Source organism: Anopheles moucheti, assembly GCF_943734755.1.
Source record: "Anopheles moucheti chromosome X unlocalized genomic scaffold, idAnoMoucSN_F20_07 X_unloc_6, whole genome shotgun sequence".
In the NCBI taxonomy this organism is placed as follows: domain Eukaryota; kingdom Metazoa; phylum Arthropoda; class Insecta; order Diptera; family Culicidae; genus Anopheles; species Anopheles moucheti.
In genome coordinates this window covers 42,501-60,000 of record NW_026453570.1, presented here as the reverse complement: position 1 = coordinate 60,000, position 17,500 = coordinate 42,501, and the positions used below count along the sequence as shown (strand labels likewise).

Here is a 17,500-nt window from a genome sequence, read left to right as displayed (position 1 = left end):
AGGTGTTCAAGGGCTTCCGGTGCTCCCAGGTTGTCTTATAGCCGAAGTTCGAACCGTGCGACACGACACGCACCCACTGGGCCAACTGTACCGCCTTACCATTTCAGCGCCCAAGGTCCCCCGCGGAGGGGGTCCGAGCACGCCATGATGCACAGTGCGCCAAACGCGTGTGTTCAAGCCTGCGACACACTCCCGGGCGTGCTGCTCGCCCAGGCGTGCCGCTGGTACGCGGGCGTCCTGTAGTTATGGAATAGTGTGTAACAAGAATTGGTAGGCACTCAAGAATGTGTGCATCGGTCGGGTTTAAACGTCCGATGCGCCATATGCGTTCAACGTGTCGGTGTTCATGTGTCCTGCAGTTCACATTCTGACGCGCATTTAGCTGCGGTCTTCATCGATCCATGAGCCGAGTGATCCCCTGCCTAGGGTTTTGGTATGTTCAACTGTCTCCTATGTTTTCGTTATGCGCTAGGTGCATCTCTCACAACTTAAGTTCCCCGGACAGCGTAACCGTGCACCTCTCGGTTCCTTCGAAGCCGTCCAGGGTGGACAAGGATGACCATTGGTCTTCCTTCCCATTGATCGACGCGCGATGTGGGCGGCATCGGCGCGATCTTGCACAACTTTCGTTCTCTTGATTAGGTTCTCTCTCGCTCGAGGCCAGTGTTTAAATATGTTCTAGTGGGTCTTTACCTTCGCCCTTGTGTCACACACTTTACGCGTTCGATGGCTGCCATTGGGAGTGTGCGCACAGGTACGAAGGCCACTGGCCTACGGTCGCGCACGCTCAATATCGTAGTATAGACACACCTCTCTCGCGGGTCTAATTGGCGTGCGCGGCCCCCAAAAGGTAACATAGCAGTTTGTTCTGCTGATACCGTGTTTCTCTATCTCTCTAACCAACTCACACAACAACATATATGTATTGATCGGTAATGATCCTTCCGCAGGTTCACCTACGGAAACCTTGTTACGACTTTTACTTCCTCTAAATCATCAAGTTCGGTCAACTTCGGCCATGCCAGCTGCAGCTCACGAAGGAACCGCGGAAGGTGTGCCTCCAGAGACCTCACTAAATAATCCATCGGTAGTAGCGACGGGCGGTGTGTACAAAGGGCAGGGACGTAATCAGCGCTAGCTAATGACTAGCACTTACTAGAAATTCCAGGTTCATGGGGACCGTTGCAGTCCCCAATCCCAACTAAATGAGCATTTGGGTGATTTCCCGTTCCTCTCGGAATGGGGGCGCCAATTGGCGAGAACACGCTGCTGCTCACATTGTAGCACGCGTGCAGCCCAGAACATCTAAGGGCATCACGGACCTGTTATCGCTCATTCTCACCTTGCTAAACACAAGTTGTCCCGCTAAGCAGGGCAAACGTGGCCGACGACCGCCCGTGAAGGGGCCGCCGGCCTTGACGTCAGGTGCGCCCGGAGGTGCACTGCTGACAGCGTTCTAGTTAGCTTGTTTGAGTCGCGTTCGTTATCGGAATTAACCAGACAAATCATTCCACGAACTAAGAACGGCCATGCACCACTACCCTTAAATTTGAGAAAGAGCTCTCAATCTGTCTTACCTCGATAAGTTCGGACCTGGTAAATTTTCCCGTGTTGAGTCAAATTAAGCCGCAAGCTCCACTTCGTTTTTTTTTTAACAAATGCAGGTTTTATTGTTCATAAACATTATGTTCTAACAAACAATAGCATAAACCCACGTTCTTGACGCACGACGTCGCCCGCCAGGGATTTGTCATGCGTCTTTACGAACCCTTTCGGATGTCCCTTCCCTATTTCTTTATTAAATAGAATCGTATCTTAACCGCATATTAAAGGCGTACGCTTGCTTAGTCCGCGTGACTCACTCATTCTTTCCCCTCTCGGAGATCTCAAGAAGTCAACCCGACATCTATCGATCTGACCATTCCGCCTCGCTGGCGGCAGCCTCCTCCGCGGGTGTCAATCGTCGGCCCGCATTCGAAGCACGACGGCGCCTTTCGTTTTCCCGTCTGTTGCGTCGCGACCGTATCCGATCCGCCTCCGTAGGCGCGGTCCGACGGCGGCGCGTCGTCGAGGGTCCCTCAGCCTGGACCCGAGCTCGCCATGCGCGCTGCATGAATAGACGCCGCTCGTGGCGCACTCTCAACGTCTCCGGGGAAGGTGGTCCCCCTCTGCTGCGCCTCGGTATAGGTGGAGGAGCTAGGCCCGCTCGCTCCGCCTCAACTGCCGTCCGCAGTACCTCGTCATCTCGGGCGGCCAGTGCTGCTGCGACGTCCGCAGCCAGTCGCACTCGCGCCCGATCCTCCGCTCTGCCGCGAAGCCGTCGGTTGCGGGCAGATCGCTGACGCGCTGCTCGCGACTCGTTCACGCGCCGCGTTATGTCTTCGATGATGACGTCGTCCATCTCCTCACCGAAGAGTGCGGCCACACTTTCGAGGACCACTTCCTCGTCCTCGGCGAAAGCCGCTTCCGTTCGACCATTGGTGAGCGCTTCCTCATCGCGCCACAGCTGTTGAAGCACTGTGGTGATGGTCTTTGCTGCTTTCTGAATGCGGTCCCACCACTCCGCACTCTCCAGCAGCTTCTCTGCGATGTTGTTAAGCTGGACCGACTCGGGTGTCCCCCAGCCCAGCAGCTCACGTCGGATCTCCTCAAACACGGGGCACTCGAACAAGACGTGGGCCACCGACTCGACCGACCCCACGCACCGTGGACACTCCGGAGACGAAGCGAAGCCGCAGACGTGCAGGTACTCCCGGAAGAATCCGTGTCCGGAGAGCACCTGCGAAAGGTGGAAGTCCACCTTCCCGTGCTTTCGTCCCGTCCACCGGTGCAGGTCGGGAATCATCCCGTGCGCCCACGTCAAGTAGCGGCTGGCCGATGGTGTTGCCGCCGCACGGTCCCAGGCGTCCTGCCATTGCAGCATCGTGGCTGCTCGCTCCGCCGCTCGTACCTCCTTCCTGCTGGCGCCAGGCTCGACCAGCAGCCTGCTATGGCACCTTGCGTCCTCGTTGACGACCAGCCAGTACGGCACCAAACCAGCCATCACCACTGACACCTCGTAGGACACCGAGCGGAACGAACTCGATACCCCACGTGCCAGTGGCTTCTGGACCTGGGCCAGTCGTCTGCGGCACCACTGCATGTCGGTCGCCTTAGCCCAGATGGGCGAGGCGTACCGGATCACCGACTCAGCGACTCCTGCCAGCAACCGCCGCTTGGCCACCTGGGGGCCGCTGTGGTTCCTCATCACCGAGGTAACCACCGCCACCGCACGGAGGGCCTTGTCCGCGGCCGCTTCCACGTGCGGTTTCCACGAGAGTTTCTCGTGGAGTTGTACCCCCAGGTAGCGTATCGATCGCTTTGACGTGCAGACCACTTCGCCGACGCGCACAGGAATTTCCAAACGTCCTCGACGCAGACTCGATATCAGTACCACCTCGGTTTTGTGGGGGGCGAGACTGAGGTGCCGTGCCTCAAGCCACCCCATCACCGCCTCGATCGCAGCCTTCGCAACGGACGCCGACTCCTCGGGTGTGCAGCCCTCGGCCAGGATGGCGATGTCATCGGCAAAGCCGACGATGGTGGCCCCTTCAGGGAGCTGGATTCGCAGAACGCCGTCGTACATAACGTTCCACAGAGTCGGGCCAAGGATTGACCCCTGTGGAACGCCTGCCGTCACCCGACGTGACACCGGGCCGTCGTGGGTGTCGTACACCAGCTCCCTGTCGGTGAAATAGTCGCGGAGCAGGAGTTGCAGCTGCGCTGGAACCTCCTTCTCACGCAGGGCCATCGCTATCGCCTGCCAGCTGGCGGTGTTAAAGGCGTTTCTGACGTCCAACGCCACAACCAGCAGACAGCGCTTATCCCGGTTGTTAGTCCGTCCGTAGGACATCGCGCGCTCGCCTGCTTCCACCACCAGCTGGATCGCCTGCAGGGTGCTCCGCTGCTTCCGGAAACCGAACTGGTTCTCGGCCAGCCGAGGTGCCTCCGGATCCTCCAGGTGCTCGTTGAGTCTGTCCAGCGTAGTCCTCTCGAAGACCTTCGCCGGGTTGTCGATCAAGCAGATCGGGCGGCAGGACGAGGCTTCGCCCGGCGGCTTACCCGGCTTAGGCAACAGCACCAGCTTCTGCCTTTTCCATTCGCGTGGTATTTCGCCGGTGTCCAAGCAGCGCTGGTAGACACCAGCGAATGGCTCCGGATACTTCCGGATGGCAGCCGTTACCGCAGCGTTCGGTACTCCATCGAGGCCAGGCGCCTTCCGCGGATGCAGCTCGCTCGCTATCGCCTGGAGCTCCGCGCAGCTGATCGGACGGACCGGAGTGTCCCCTTCCGAAGGCGTGACGTCCGGCCACTCGACCGGGGGATGCTCCGGAAACAGCTCCTCGACGATCCGCTGCAACACCGCTGGATCGCGTTCACGCGCCGTCCAGCTGCCCCGAAACCGAAGAAGCACTTGCCGGAACCACTGTCTCGTCTCATCTGCAGCCAGGGCCTGCAGCCACTCATCGAACTGGCGCTGCTTGCTGGCCTTAATTGCCACCCTTAAGGCAGCACGCGCCTCCTGATGTTCCTCTGAAGCCAGTTCGGCGGACGTCTCGTCGAGGGCCAATGACTGTCGCTCCCGAGCCAACCGGCAGCGCTCGGTCAGCTCCTCGATATCCGGAGTCCACCAATATGTGTTGCAGTTCCTCCTCTGCTGCTGCGACTGCCCAATCCTCGCCATGGTAGCGTCGCAGGCCTCCGTAAGCACCATCCCCAGGCTTGCCGCATCGGTCACCCGATCGGCAAAACGGGTCGCCTCAAGTGCCAGCTCGAAAGTACGGGGGCAAAACTGGCGAGTTCGCCAGCGAGTACCCGCCTCCCGTACTTCGACACCTTCCTGCTGATGAATGCCCCGTCCGGGCCGCTGACCTGCACGATGCTGTTGCCCGACCGCAAACCGAATATAGCGGTGGTCGCTATAGGAGTAGCGGTCTAGCGTCCGCCAGGAGCTGATGTCCTCCGCTGCTCCATCCGATCGGCAGAGCGTTGGACTCGCGAAGGCGACGTCCACTCTGCTGGGCCGAGCCACACCGTTCCCCAGGAATGTCGGCTCCGTGCCGCGGTTGAGGACCTCCAATCCTAGGCTGGTAACCGTCTGAAGGAGCGCCTCACCCTTAAGGTTGGCCCGCTCGCTCCCCCAGGCCCCATGCCACGCGTTGAAGTCACCAGCTATCAGCACGCAAGGGTGGCCTCGCGCAAGTACCTCCAGCCGGTCCATCTGTTGCTCGAACTCCGGGAGGCCGATCGATGGCGGAATATAGCAGCAGATGACAACGATGCCCGCCACCTCGGCAGCTACGATGCCCGGATGCTGCACGCTCCTCACCCGCTGTATGGGAAACCGTTGGCCACTGGTGACGATCGCGGCCTTCAGTGCGTCGTCGGATGCCCAGTTCCCATTGTTGGCCGGCACAGCATAGAGCTCCGTGATGAGCATCACGTCTGCTCCCTCCTCCCTCATCCGCTGGAGCGCAAGATCCTGAGCGCTCCTGCTCTTACCGATATTTATCTGGAGCACTTCTATCATCATCGTGTGGCTGCAGCTTTGCACGAAGCTGCGGCAATCGAGTGCGGGCCGCCACACTTCAAACAGCGAGCCTCGCCAGTGCAGCTCGCTGCCTTGTGGCCTTCCGCGCCACACCGGATACACGCTTTGCTGCGGTCCTCTCCCGAGCACTGCCCGGCGAAGTGGCCGCGCTCCAAACATCGGAAGCACCGCTTCTCCTCCAGCGACGCTTTCGGGACCTCCCACACCCAACAGGAGGTGTGTCCTAGGAGCAGGCGCTTCCCAGCCAGATGCTCCGCATCCGACCGGGGCAGACGAACGCGAGCACGCTTCGTGCCGTCTCGCCGCTCCCACATGTCGAAGGTGGCCTCGGAATGCTCCTTGCCGAGAGCCGTCAACACCGCCCGACGCAGCTGGTCCTCGCTCGCCAAGGAGTCGATGTTTGTTATAAGCACCATCGACATCTCCGTACGCACGGTCGCCGCACCCTTGTCTCCGATGGCTTGCCGGATACGCTGGCACAGCTCGGCGCTGTCGGCATCACGGCTCAGCGGCAGCCGCAAGGTGTCTTTCGGCGTTCGCTTGCCGACGCCGATCTTCTCCTGCATGCCGTCGAGATGCGAGCTCGTACGAATCGCCCTATACATGTCGAGGTAGCTGACGCCCTCCGCTGGCATCACCTCGATGGTGTCGGGCCGCTTCCGCGACTTCTTCACTGCAGCTGGCATCGTGCGTGGCTGCTGCTTACTCTGCTTTCGCAGCAACTGGCCCTGCAAATGCCACTGTTGTTGTTGTTGCTGGGGCTGCCCAGCCGAACGCTGTCCGCTCTGATGTTGCTGCGGACGTTGCTGCTGTTGCCGCTGCGGCTGCTGCCGTTGCGGGAGCTGCGGCCACTGCTGCTGATGCTGCTGAGCCGGCTGCTGGCGTGCCGGCTTACGGCGCACCACCTCGGCCCAGGAGCCGCCTTCCTGGTCCGGAGACGGCACCACCGTAGCCGTCACCACACCCTCTCGCTGTTGTGCCAGCTGCTGCTGCTGCTGCTGCTGCTGTTGCTGCTGCGATTGCGCAACAACCAGTTGCGTAAGAAGCCCAGAGACCATCTCCCGCTCCTTACGGTTCTCCTCTCGCAGATGGAGCACCTCCTGGCGATGGCACTCCTGCATCGCCGCGAGGTCTTTCCTATATTGCTCAGCCTGCTCCGTCAGCTGAACACGGAGGAGAGATAGCTCGTCCTCCAGACGCTCGATGAGCCTCTCCATCGTGGCTCCTTTCGCAGCCGTGGCCGTGCCAACGCCACTCGTGCGAGCAACACCGCTCGTGGCTGCGGTCTGCCCTTCCGGCACTCGGCTGAGTACGACCACCGGTTTCGAGCCCACCGGTGCTCGGCTATCGGTCGATCCCGACCGTGATCGAAGGTTCCTACTGGTGGACATCATCGCCAGAAGGAAGGAAGAGTCCGCGCTTTAAACTGGTTTTACTCCCCCTCAAGGAGGGACGCCAGCAGCGGACTGCCACGAGGATCGCCGGAGAGGTTTTTTCGGCCTGGTGAGGTGAGGGAAGATGGTAGAAGAACAGGGGGGTGCGCGATGGAATCGTCCCGCCGAGCCGCTTCTTCTGATACCCCACTTGCCGGGGTGGCGATGAAGTTTTCCTCGGAAAAATCGCGAAAAACCGCTTCCTGGGTGGTTTTTCCGCCCTAGGGGGGTGGGAGTGGGTGGTGGGGTGGTGGGAGGGTGTTATCCCGACTCCCCTCTTCAAAACTCGTCGATTGACACCCCACACGACGGTATCAGGCCGAAAATTTTCCGCTCCAGAAAAACACTTTTCCGGCCGTATCTCCCCGGATGTCGGAAAAATCGCTTTTCCGGCGATGGAATTAGATGTAGTTTTTCCCGCCGAAACTTTTGTCCGAACACCCGGAAGCTCTAGCCCGACTCCTTGGCCGGGAAAATCGCCAAAAACCACTTCGGTAAGTGGTTTTTCCGCTCTAGGTGGGTTGGGGTGGGTGGTATGGTGGTGGGGGGGTATTTTCCCGACTCCTCTCTTGAAAACTCGTCGTTTGATACCCCGCACGACGGTATCAGGGCGAAAATTTTCTTCTTCGGAAAAACGCTTTTCCGCCCGTATCTCTCTGGATGTTGCGAAAATCGCTTTTCCGGCGATGGTTTTCGATGTGAAAATTCACCCCGCAACTTTCTTCCAAACACCCGGGAGCTCTACCTCCGCGCCTTGGCCGGGAAAATCGCGGAAAACCACTTTTCGCGGGGGTTTTCCGGGGCTGGGTGGCGGGTGGGTGGTGCTAGGGGGGAAAAACCGCGTTTCCCCCACTCCTCTTTCCGAGACGCGTCGTTAGACACCCCACACGATGGTATTGGGCCGAAAATGTCACACACACACAAATCTCACACACGCACAAAGAGCGGTGAAATTTCGTCCGGGAGTGCCCCTCCGGGAGCGCTAGCGCTCCAGCAGGGGGGTGATTCGTCCGGAAGTTTTTTTCCTCGCTCTTTTTCACACACACGCCGCCATTTTCGACGAGCACGTGGTTTTCTTTGTCCGCGAATAACTCCCTGAGTTTTTGTCCGATTGACACGAAATTTTCAACACTTGTTCTTTACTGTGGAGCGCAACTTTTAAGACACCTTCCAGCCGAATCGATCCGTAATGTTCGGAGTTATACAGGTGTGAAATTTCACCACAAAAACACCTGCCGTTCCGCGAACTCCATCAATTCGGCCAATGTTTCTTCACCAAAAGGTGTGGCCTGGTGAGGCCCACAAAGTGTCACTATCACTTTTCCGATATCTTCACTCTTTCGCACAATATGTCCCAAAAACCGTTTCGTTCAGTAACACACGCAAGGGGGGGCGTGGGGCCACCAAATTCGCAGGGGGGGTTCCGGAGGGTACCTCCAACTTTATTACAAACTTTCGCACCGATCAAGCGCAAATTGCGGCACTTTTGCTTTGAAAAACCGAGGAGCGCGGATTTCACGTCCACTCAGGTCGAGCTCTCGATCGCGACTGCAAGCTCCACTTCGTTGTGGTGCCCTTCCGTCAATTCCTTTAAGTTTCAACTTTGCAACCATACTTCCCCCGGAACCCGATTTTGGTTTCCCGGAAGCGACTGAGAGCACCGAATAGGGGTAGCGTCTCCCAATTGCTAATTGGCATCGTTTACGGTTAGAACTAGGGCGGTATCTAATCGCCTTCGATCCTCTAACTTTCGTTCTTGATTAATGAAAGCATCCATGGCAAACGCTTTCGCTTCGGTCGGTCCTACGACGGTCTACGAATTTCACCTCTCGCGCCGTAATACCAATGCCCCCAACTACTTCTGTTAATCATTACCTCTGGGTCTACGACAAACCAACGAAAGAATCAGACCGAGGTCATATTCCATTATTCCATGCAAGATTATTCTCGGCCAACGCCGACCCGCGGAGGGCCGGACGCTTTTGTACTAGCCTGCTGTGAGCACTCTAATTTGTTCAAGGTAAACGTGAGTACCCTGAGCACCATGAGGGGCCGGGCCGGACTGAACCGGTTAACCGGTACCCGTTCACGGAGTAAACGCCCAGGCACACCATTGTGAGTCGCAGCCGCGAGCTCGCTCACGGACGGTCCCGGCGTGTAACCGGGCGCCCGCGGCGGTCGCGAGTCTGGACGGGGAATCAACTTCGAACGTTTTAACCGCAACAACTTTAATATACGCTAGTGGAGCTGGAATTACCGCGGCTGCTGGCACCAGACTTGCCCTCCACTTGATCCTTGTTGAAGGATTTATACTCAACTCATTCCAATTATGGACCATCGTTAGAGAGGTCCATATTGTTATTTCTCGTCACTACCTCCCCGTGCCGGGATTGGGTAATTTACGCGCCTGCTGCCTTCCTTGGATGTGGTAGCCATTTCTCAGGCTCCCTCTCCGGAATCGAACCCTGATTCCCCGTTACCCGTCGCAACCATGGTAGTCCTCTACACTACCATCAATAGTTGATAGGGCAGACATTTGAAAGATCTGTCGTCAGTCGGCGAGCGACCATACGATCTGCGAGCTTATCCAGACTTCAACTCAAGCCGCCCGGAGGCGATTGGTTTAACTAATAAGTGCACCAGTTCCAGCACCCGGCGAGGGTACCAGTCCCGGCATGTTGCATGTATTAGCTCTGGCTTTTCCACAGTTATCCAACTAACTCATTGGGTTTATGATCTTGTAAATTATAGCTGTTATACTGAGCCTTATGCGGTTTCACATTCATTGATGTTCGTACTTAGACATGCATGGCTTAACCTTTGAGACAAGCGTATATTACTGGTAGGATCAACCAGAATTCTCTCTCGTACCGGCGTGAGTATCCCACACACGTTCGATACCGGGGTGAATCGAATTCACACTCTTTAACCATAAGCCAACCGAAGCACTTAAGCAACTGGAAGACCACCGGTTCCACATATCTCTCTGAGTGATGCATGTCACCATGCACCGCTTCCACCGTGTATCACATCACATCACACTCTAAACCATTTCACATAGGTCCGCGCGATTGCTCACGGGACCCTATTCTCGCTAGGAGGTTCGGTTCGATTCCTGTACACTACAACGAGCTTTTCCAATTCTTGTGTCCGACTGGCGAACGTTCTGTTGCGTTATAAACTTCGCGGTACTTGCCACCGGGTATGGTGTCCGTACAACCTTCTGAGAAATAGCCGGCGCGATCGACGGGATTAACCGACAATGCAGCGCTGGCTCTTGATCGGGCAATTTACGGGCTTTATCGGGCAATTTACGGGCTTGATGGTGCGACTTACGGGCCTGATAGTGCGACTAACGGGCTTGATAGGGCAATTTACGGGCTTTTTGGTGCGAATTACGGGCTTTTTGGTGCGACTTATGGGCTTGATAGGGCAATTTACGGGCTTTTTGGTGCGACTTATGGGCTTGATAGGGTAATTTACGGGCTTGTTGGTGCGACTTATGGGCCTGATAGTGCGACTAACGGGCTTGATAGGGCAATTTACGGGCTTTTTGGTGCGACTTACGGGCCTGATAGTGCGACTTATGGGCCTGATAGTGCGACTAACGGGCTTTGATAGTGCGACCAACGGGCTTGATAGTGCGACCTATGGGCTTGATAGTGCGACTAACGGGCTTGATAGTGCGACTTATGGGCTTGATAGTGCGACTTATGGGCTTGATAGTGCGACTTACGGGCTTGCTTTTCCATGTTTTTCGCATCGAGCTTCGGTTCGTTTCGAATAATTTTGTCCATGTTTTTCGTTTGCTACGAGAGGTTCGGTTCGTTTTCAGTTATCCCTGTGTTCATGGTTTTCGTGAGCTTCGATAGGTTTGGTCCGTGTTTTTGAGTACTCTTGTCCATGATTTTCGTGTGCTTCTTGAGGTTTGGTCCGATTTTCAGTACTCTTGTCCATGCTTTCACATGCTCTGATAGGTAGGTTCGTTCTCAGTTATCCCTGTGTTCATGGTTTTCGTGTGCTTCGATAGGTTTGGTCCGTGTTTTTGAGTACTCTTGTCCATGATTTTCGTTTGCTTCTAGAGGTTTGGTCCGATTTTCAGTACTCTTGTCCATGCTTTCACATGCTCTGATAGGTAGGTTCGTTCTCAGTTATCCCTGTGTTCATGGTTTTCGTGTGCTTCGATAGGTTTGGTCCGTGTTTTTGAGTACTCTTGTCCATGATTTTCGTTTGCTTCTAGAGGTTTGGTCCGATTTTCAGTACTCTTGTCCATGCTTTCACATGCTCTGATAGGTAGGTTCGTTCTCAGTTATCCCTGTGTTCATGGTTTTCGTGAGCTTCGATTCGTTCACTCTATTACTCTTGTCTGTGGTTTTCGTTTGCTTCGATTCGTTCACTCCATTACTCTTGTCTGTGGTTTTCGTTTGCTTCGATTCGTTCTCTCAATTACTCTTGTCTGTGGTTTTCGTTTGCTTCGATTTGTTCAGTCCATTACTCTTGTGTGTGGTTTTCGTTTGCTTCGAGTCGTTCAGTCCATTACCCTTGTCTATGATTTTCGTTTGCTTCGAGTCGTTCAGTCCAATACTTACCCTTGTCTATGATTTTCACTCTAGCCCAGTCGCCCTGCGCTCTGGAAATCACATTCCAACTCTATCACCGATAGCGCTCACACCTTGGAAACCACATTTCACCCAGGGGACCTTAGACTGGATTTTGAGCCTTTCGGGATTGCGAAACCATCATTTAACACTCTAAACTTAATTTCCGCAATCCCAGACGCACTTTCCATATGGTCTCCAAAAATGCGTGTGAGCTGACCTGGTCCCTTATAATAGGCAATGAACACGATTTTGGCAAAATTTTTTTTTCAAAATTTTTTGACTCACCGGGTAAAATCGAATTTACTTGGGAAAAATGTTCTAGCAGGGGCCCTCCCATACAAATTTTTTTCTTCTCAAAAATGATTTTCGTTTCACTTTTCATACTCAGGGGAGTCTAAAATTGATGTTTTGAGTCACCGAGAAAAAAAAATTTTTTTGACCCGAGCTTGTGTCGGCGACCCAAAATCGACGCACTTGGGAAAAATGTTCTAGCAGGGGCCCTCCCATACAAAAATTTTTTCTTCTCAAAAATGATTTTCGTTTCACTTTTCATACTCAGGGGAGTCTAGAATTGATGTTTTGAGTCACCGTGAAAAAAAAATTTTTTTGACCCGAGCTTGTGTCGGCGACCCAAAATCGACGCACTTGGGAAATATGTTCTAGCAGGGGCCCTCCCATACAAAAATTTTTTCTTCTCAAAAATGATTTTCGTTTCACTTTTCATACTCAGGGGAGTCTAAAATTGATGTTTTGAGTCACCGAGAAAAAAAAATTTTTTTGACCCGAGCTTGTGTCGGCGACCCAAAATCGACGCACTTGGGAAAAATGTTCTAGCAGGGGCCCTCCCATACAAAAATTTTTTCTTCTCAAAAATGATTTTCGTTTCACTTTTCATACTCAGGGGAGTCTAAAATTGATGTTTTGAGTCACCGAGAAAAACAAATTTTTTTGACCCGAGCTTGTGTCGGCGACCCAAAATCGACGCACTTGGGAAAAATGTTCTAGCAGGGGCCCTCCCATACAAAAATTTTTTCTTCTCAAAAATGATTTTCGTTTCACTTTTCATACTCAGGGGAGTCTAAAATTGATGTTTTGATTCACCGTGAAAAAAAAATTTTTTTGACCCGAGCTTGTGTCGGCGACCCAAAATCGACGCACTTGGTAAAAATGTTCTAGCAGGGGCCCTCCCATACAAAAATTTTTTCTTCTCAAAAATGATTTTCGTTTCACTTTTCATACTCAGGGGAGTCTAAAATTGATGTTTTGAGTCACCGTGAAAAAAAAATTTTTTTGACCCGAGCTTGTGTCGGCGACCCAAAATCGGCGCACTTGGGAAATATGTTCTAGCAGGGGCCCTCCCATACAAAAATTTTTTCTTCTCAAAAATGATTTTCGTTTCACTTTTCATACTCAGGGGAGTCTAAAATTGATGTTTTGAGTCACCGAGAAAAAAAAATTTTTTTGACCCGAGCTTGTGTCGGCGACCCAAAATCGACGCACTTGGGAAAAATGTTCTAGCAGGGGCCCTCCCATACAAAAATTTTTTCTTCTCAAAAATGATTTTCGTTTCACTTTTCATACTCAGGGGAGTCTAAAATTGATGTTTTGAGTCACCGTGAAAAAAAAATTTTTTTTTGACTCACCGGGTAAAATGGTCGCACTTGGGAAAAATGTTCTACCAAGGGCCCTCCCATACAATAAATTTTTATTTCTCAAATCGATCCGTGGTTTCACTTTTCATACTCTAGGGCCCATTTGCTTCAACTTTGGAAAAAATTTTCGATGATGAAAAATTTTCGCCTTCGACGTCCATCGACCACTCGACCCGAACTTGGTACTTTTGTATGGAGGTACCCGAGTGGTGACTTTTTCATACAAAAATTTTTATTTCTCAAATCGATCCGTGGTTTCACTTTTCATACTCTAGGGCCCAATTGCTTCAACTTTGGAAAAAAATTTCGATGATGAAAAATTTTCACCTTCGACGTCCATCGACCACTCGACCCGAACTTGGTACTTTTGTATGGAGGTACCCGAGTGGTGACTTTTTCATACAAAAATTTTTATTTCTCAAATCGATCCGTGGTTTCACTTTTCATACTCTAGGGCCCATTTGCTTCAACTTTGGAAAACATTTTCGATGATGAAAAATTTTCACCTTCGACGTCCATCGACCACTCGACCCGAACTTGGTACTTTTGTATGGAGGTACCCGAGTGGTGACTTTTTCATACAAAAATTTTTATTTCTCAAATCGATCCGTGGTTTCACTTTTCATACTCTAGGGCCCAATTGCTTCAACTTTGGAAAAAATTTTCGATGATGAAAAATTTTCACCTTCGACGTCCATCGACCACTCGACCCGAACTTGGTACTTTTGTATGGAGGTACCCGAGTGGTGACTTTTTCATACAAAAATTTTTATTTCTCAAATCGATCCGTGGTTTCACTTTTCATACTCTAGGGCCCATTTGCTTCAACTTTGGAAAAAATTTTCGATGATGAAAAATTTTCACCTTCGACGTCCATCGACCACTCGACCCGAACTTGGTACTTTTGTATGGAGGTACCCAAGTGGTGACTTTTTCATACAAAAATTTTTTTGCGAATACGTGTTCGTTCGCGATCATTAAGGCCATGAACCGCAAGTCCGCTGCGATAGAAATAGTGCATTGTAGTTACTCGACGAGAAAAAAAATCGGGACTTAGAAAAATTTTTGAAAGTCAAATCGTATTGACTTCCAACAACACCTGATAATAAACACACATTGCCTGTTGCACCACAGATCGCATTTGACTTAACAAATCGCCTGTTGGTACGCACATCACCATCGACTTTACCAATCGCGTTTCGCACCGCTAATCCCACTTGGCGTGGAGCCACGCACATAATGTTGCGAGGAGAGTATTAATCGGGACTTAGCGTTTTAAGCTCGCGAACACTCCACTATGGGAGTGCACGCAAGCACCAACTGTACACACACAACACAACAATCACTCTCGCGAACACTCCATTCCCAAAGTGAACGCGAGCACCAGCAAGCATGGGTCGCCTGAGAGGATCGATGCGAACGCATCTCTACAACTCGCAGCTCCCAGCCTGTAGTCCCGTCGTTTGCGGGCGGTCGAAGGTGTCGAAACTAGTTGTATCCACGGTCGACGGAAACACAGCCACCAGGGTTCCCTGTGGTAAGGTACTTCCACGTGCAGCGTGCTCCCGCCCGTTGCGGCTCAGTCTAGTGCTATAGCGGGGATGAGACGTCAGTGTGCGCGGGGCAGCACCGACGGATCTCGGAGGGTTGTTAAGCCCGCTAGCTTCCGATCACCTAATGGGTTTGAGAAGCGCTATCAGCTCGGATTGGATACGACCTTAGAGGCGTTCAGGCATAATCCAGCGGACGTAGCGTCATACCAAAGTCCGGTCGAACTAGTATTGAGCCAGTGGTCCGTACCTGTGGTTCCTCTCGTACTGCACAGGAATTCCGTTAAGATAGCGGCAAACAGCACACACCAGTAGGGTAAAACTAACCTGTCTCACGACGGTCTAAACCCAGCTCACGTTCCCTTGAAAGGGTGAACAATCCTACGCTTGGTGAATTTTGCTTCACAATGATAGGAAGAGCCGACATCGAAGGATCAAAAAGCCACGTCGCTATGAACGCTTGGCGGCCACAAGCCAGTTATCCCTGTAAGCACCAGGAGGCCCTCGGTGTAGGACGACGCACCACACGCTCCAGGTTGGTGATGGAGCTTAATGAAGGCGCGGACGCTGCAGGAGTTCTGCAGACCATCAAAGAGGTCTGCGAAAAGGCGGAACTGTCGGCCTCAGCTCGGCTGGTGACGCCGACGACGGAAATCAAAATTGCAGCGATCGACCCTTTAGCGAAGGAGGTCGATGTGGCGATGGCACTGACCAACCTGTGCCATGTTACCGTGGAGGAGACCTCGGTCCGTCTGCGATCTGCGTGGGACAGCACGAAGGTGGCGATAGTTCGGGTTCCGGTTGGGGTAGCGGAGAAGCTGGTGGGCGAGAACGTGAAGGTAAAGTTCACGTCTTGCCTGATCGAGCAAGCGACGCAGCCGCAGGCGCGTCAGCAACGCTGCTTCAGGTGCCTGGAGACGGGGCACATCCGGGCGGCGTGCAAGAGCGAGACGGATCGCTCGGCTTGCTGCATTCGCTGCGGGAAGCCGGACCATCAGGCGAAGAGCTGCACGGCGGAGGTCTGCTGTGCCGCCTGCGGGGGACCGCATCGGGTGGGACACCCGACGTGCCGGCGCTGAGAGTGCTGCAGGTGAACCTCGGGCGATGTCAGGCAGCACAAGACCTGATGTTGCAGACGGCTCGCGAGCTCGAGGTTCAGGTGGTGCTCGCCTGCGAGCTGTATCGGCCGCCTCGCGACGACCCGCGGTGGGCCGTTGATGTGGAGCAGGGCGTGGCGATCATCGCAACGGGCGCCTATCCAATTCAGCGTTTGTGGGGGAGCGTCGCCCCGGGACTAGTGGTGGCCACCATAGCAGGAGTCACGTTTGCCAGCTGTTACGTGTCCCCCAGCAGCGGTCCCGCGGAATTCGAGAGCTTCCTCGGTGCGGTGGAAATGTCGCTCGTCGGACACACAACATCCGTCCTGGCCGGCGACTTTAATGCGTGGAACGAGGAATGGGGGAGCGCGCGCACTACCCAGAAGGGGCAGGATCTCCTGAGCGTGGCGGAGCAGCTGTCGCTGCAGACGCTCAACCGTGGCAACGTGCCCACGTTCAAGGGCAACGGGGCGGCGCGAGAAAGCGTGATCGACGTTACATTCGCTAGCCCAACCATCGCGAGGCCGGACTCATGGCGAGTGCTGAGTCGATTTTCCGGTAGCGATCACGCCTACGTCGAGTTTCAGGTGGACGTTCCGAGTCAACGTTCCACGCGACGAGGCCAGCAGCAGCGAAGCCGGACAGCAGCCAGCGATGGGACAGCCAGACACGCCGGGACCCGGTGGAAGACGGCGCAATTCGACAGGAGGTGCTTCGACATCGCCCTCACACACGGCCACTTCGAACAGGTCGATACACCGGAGGGGCTGATCGGCGGACTCACCCAGGCGTGCGATGAGACCATGGAGAGAGTGCATGGGGCCACTTTCCACCGCAAGCCCCAGATGTACTGGTGGTCTCCAGAGATCGAGCGCCTGAGGGAGGAGTGCGAAGCAGCGGAGGCCGCTCATTGCCGAGCCCAACTGTCGGAGCGTGCAGCGACATCTGCCAGGCTGCAGGATTGCCGCCGTCTGCTGAAGGCTGAAATAAAGAGCAGCAAAGAAAGCAGCCTCCAGGAGCTGATCGACTGTGTTGAAGCTGAGGTGTTCGGACTCGGGTACAAAGTGGTGCGAGCGAAACTGCGCAGCAGGGCGCCACCGGAAACGGACCGAGCCGTACTCGACCCGATCGTCGACGCGCTGTTTCCGGAGCATCCAGCATTTGAGTGGCCAGACATCGAAGCGTGTGCTGCCTCACACGAGGCTCTGAGGCCGGTCACGGTCGCGGAGATCCTGTCGCTGGCCGAGCGGATGGCTCCCTCGAAGGCGCCAGGGTTGGACGGCATACCCAACGCCGCAGTGAAGGCGGCGATGAGGAAGCATCCGGAGGTGTTCGCGAAAGTCTACAACCAGCTGCTCGAACAGGGCGAGTTTCCTGCGGAGTGGAAGGAGGCTCGTCTCGTGCTGATCGCGAAGCCGGGAAAGCAGCCGGGCGATCCGTCGTCATACCGCCCGCTGCTCATGCTGGGAGCAGTCGCCAAGGGGTTCGAACGGCTGATCCTAGATCGGCTGAACGACCACTTGGAGGACAGCGACGCGCCTCGTCTGTCGCCAAATCAGCACGGGTTCCGGCGAGGC

At 54.4% G+C, this 17,500-nt stretch overlaps 1 non-coding gene and 1 pseudogene across 1 annotated transcript; both read right to left on the bottom strand.

The window, feature by feature from the left end:
* Nucleotides 1-272: 272 nt before the first annotated feature.
* LOC128308853 (5.8S ribosomal RNA) lies at nt 273-430 on the bottom strand. Its single transcript, XR_008288605.1, has one exon. It is a non-coding gene; the product is annotated as a 5.8S ribosomal RNA (ribosomal RNA).
* A 14,224-nt stretch (nt 431-14,654) lies between these two features.
* LOC128308822 (uncharacterized) overlaps nt 14,655-17,500 on the bottom strand; it is an 8,546-nt pseudogene continuing 5,700 nt past the window's right edge.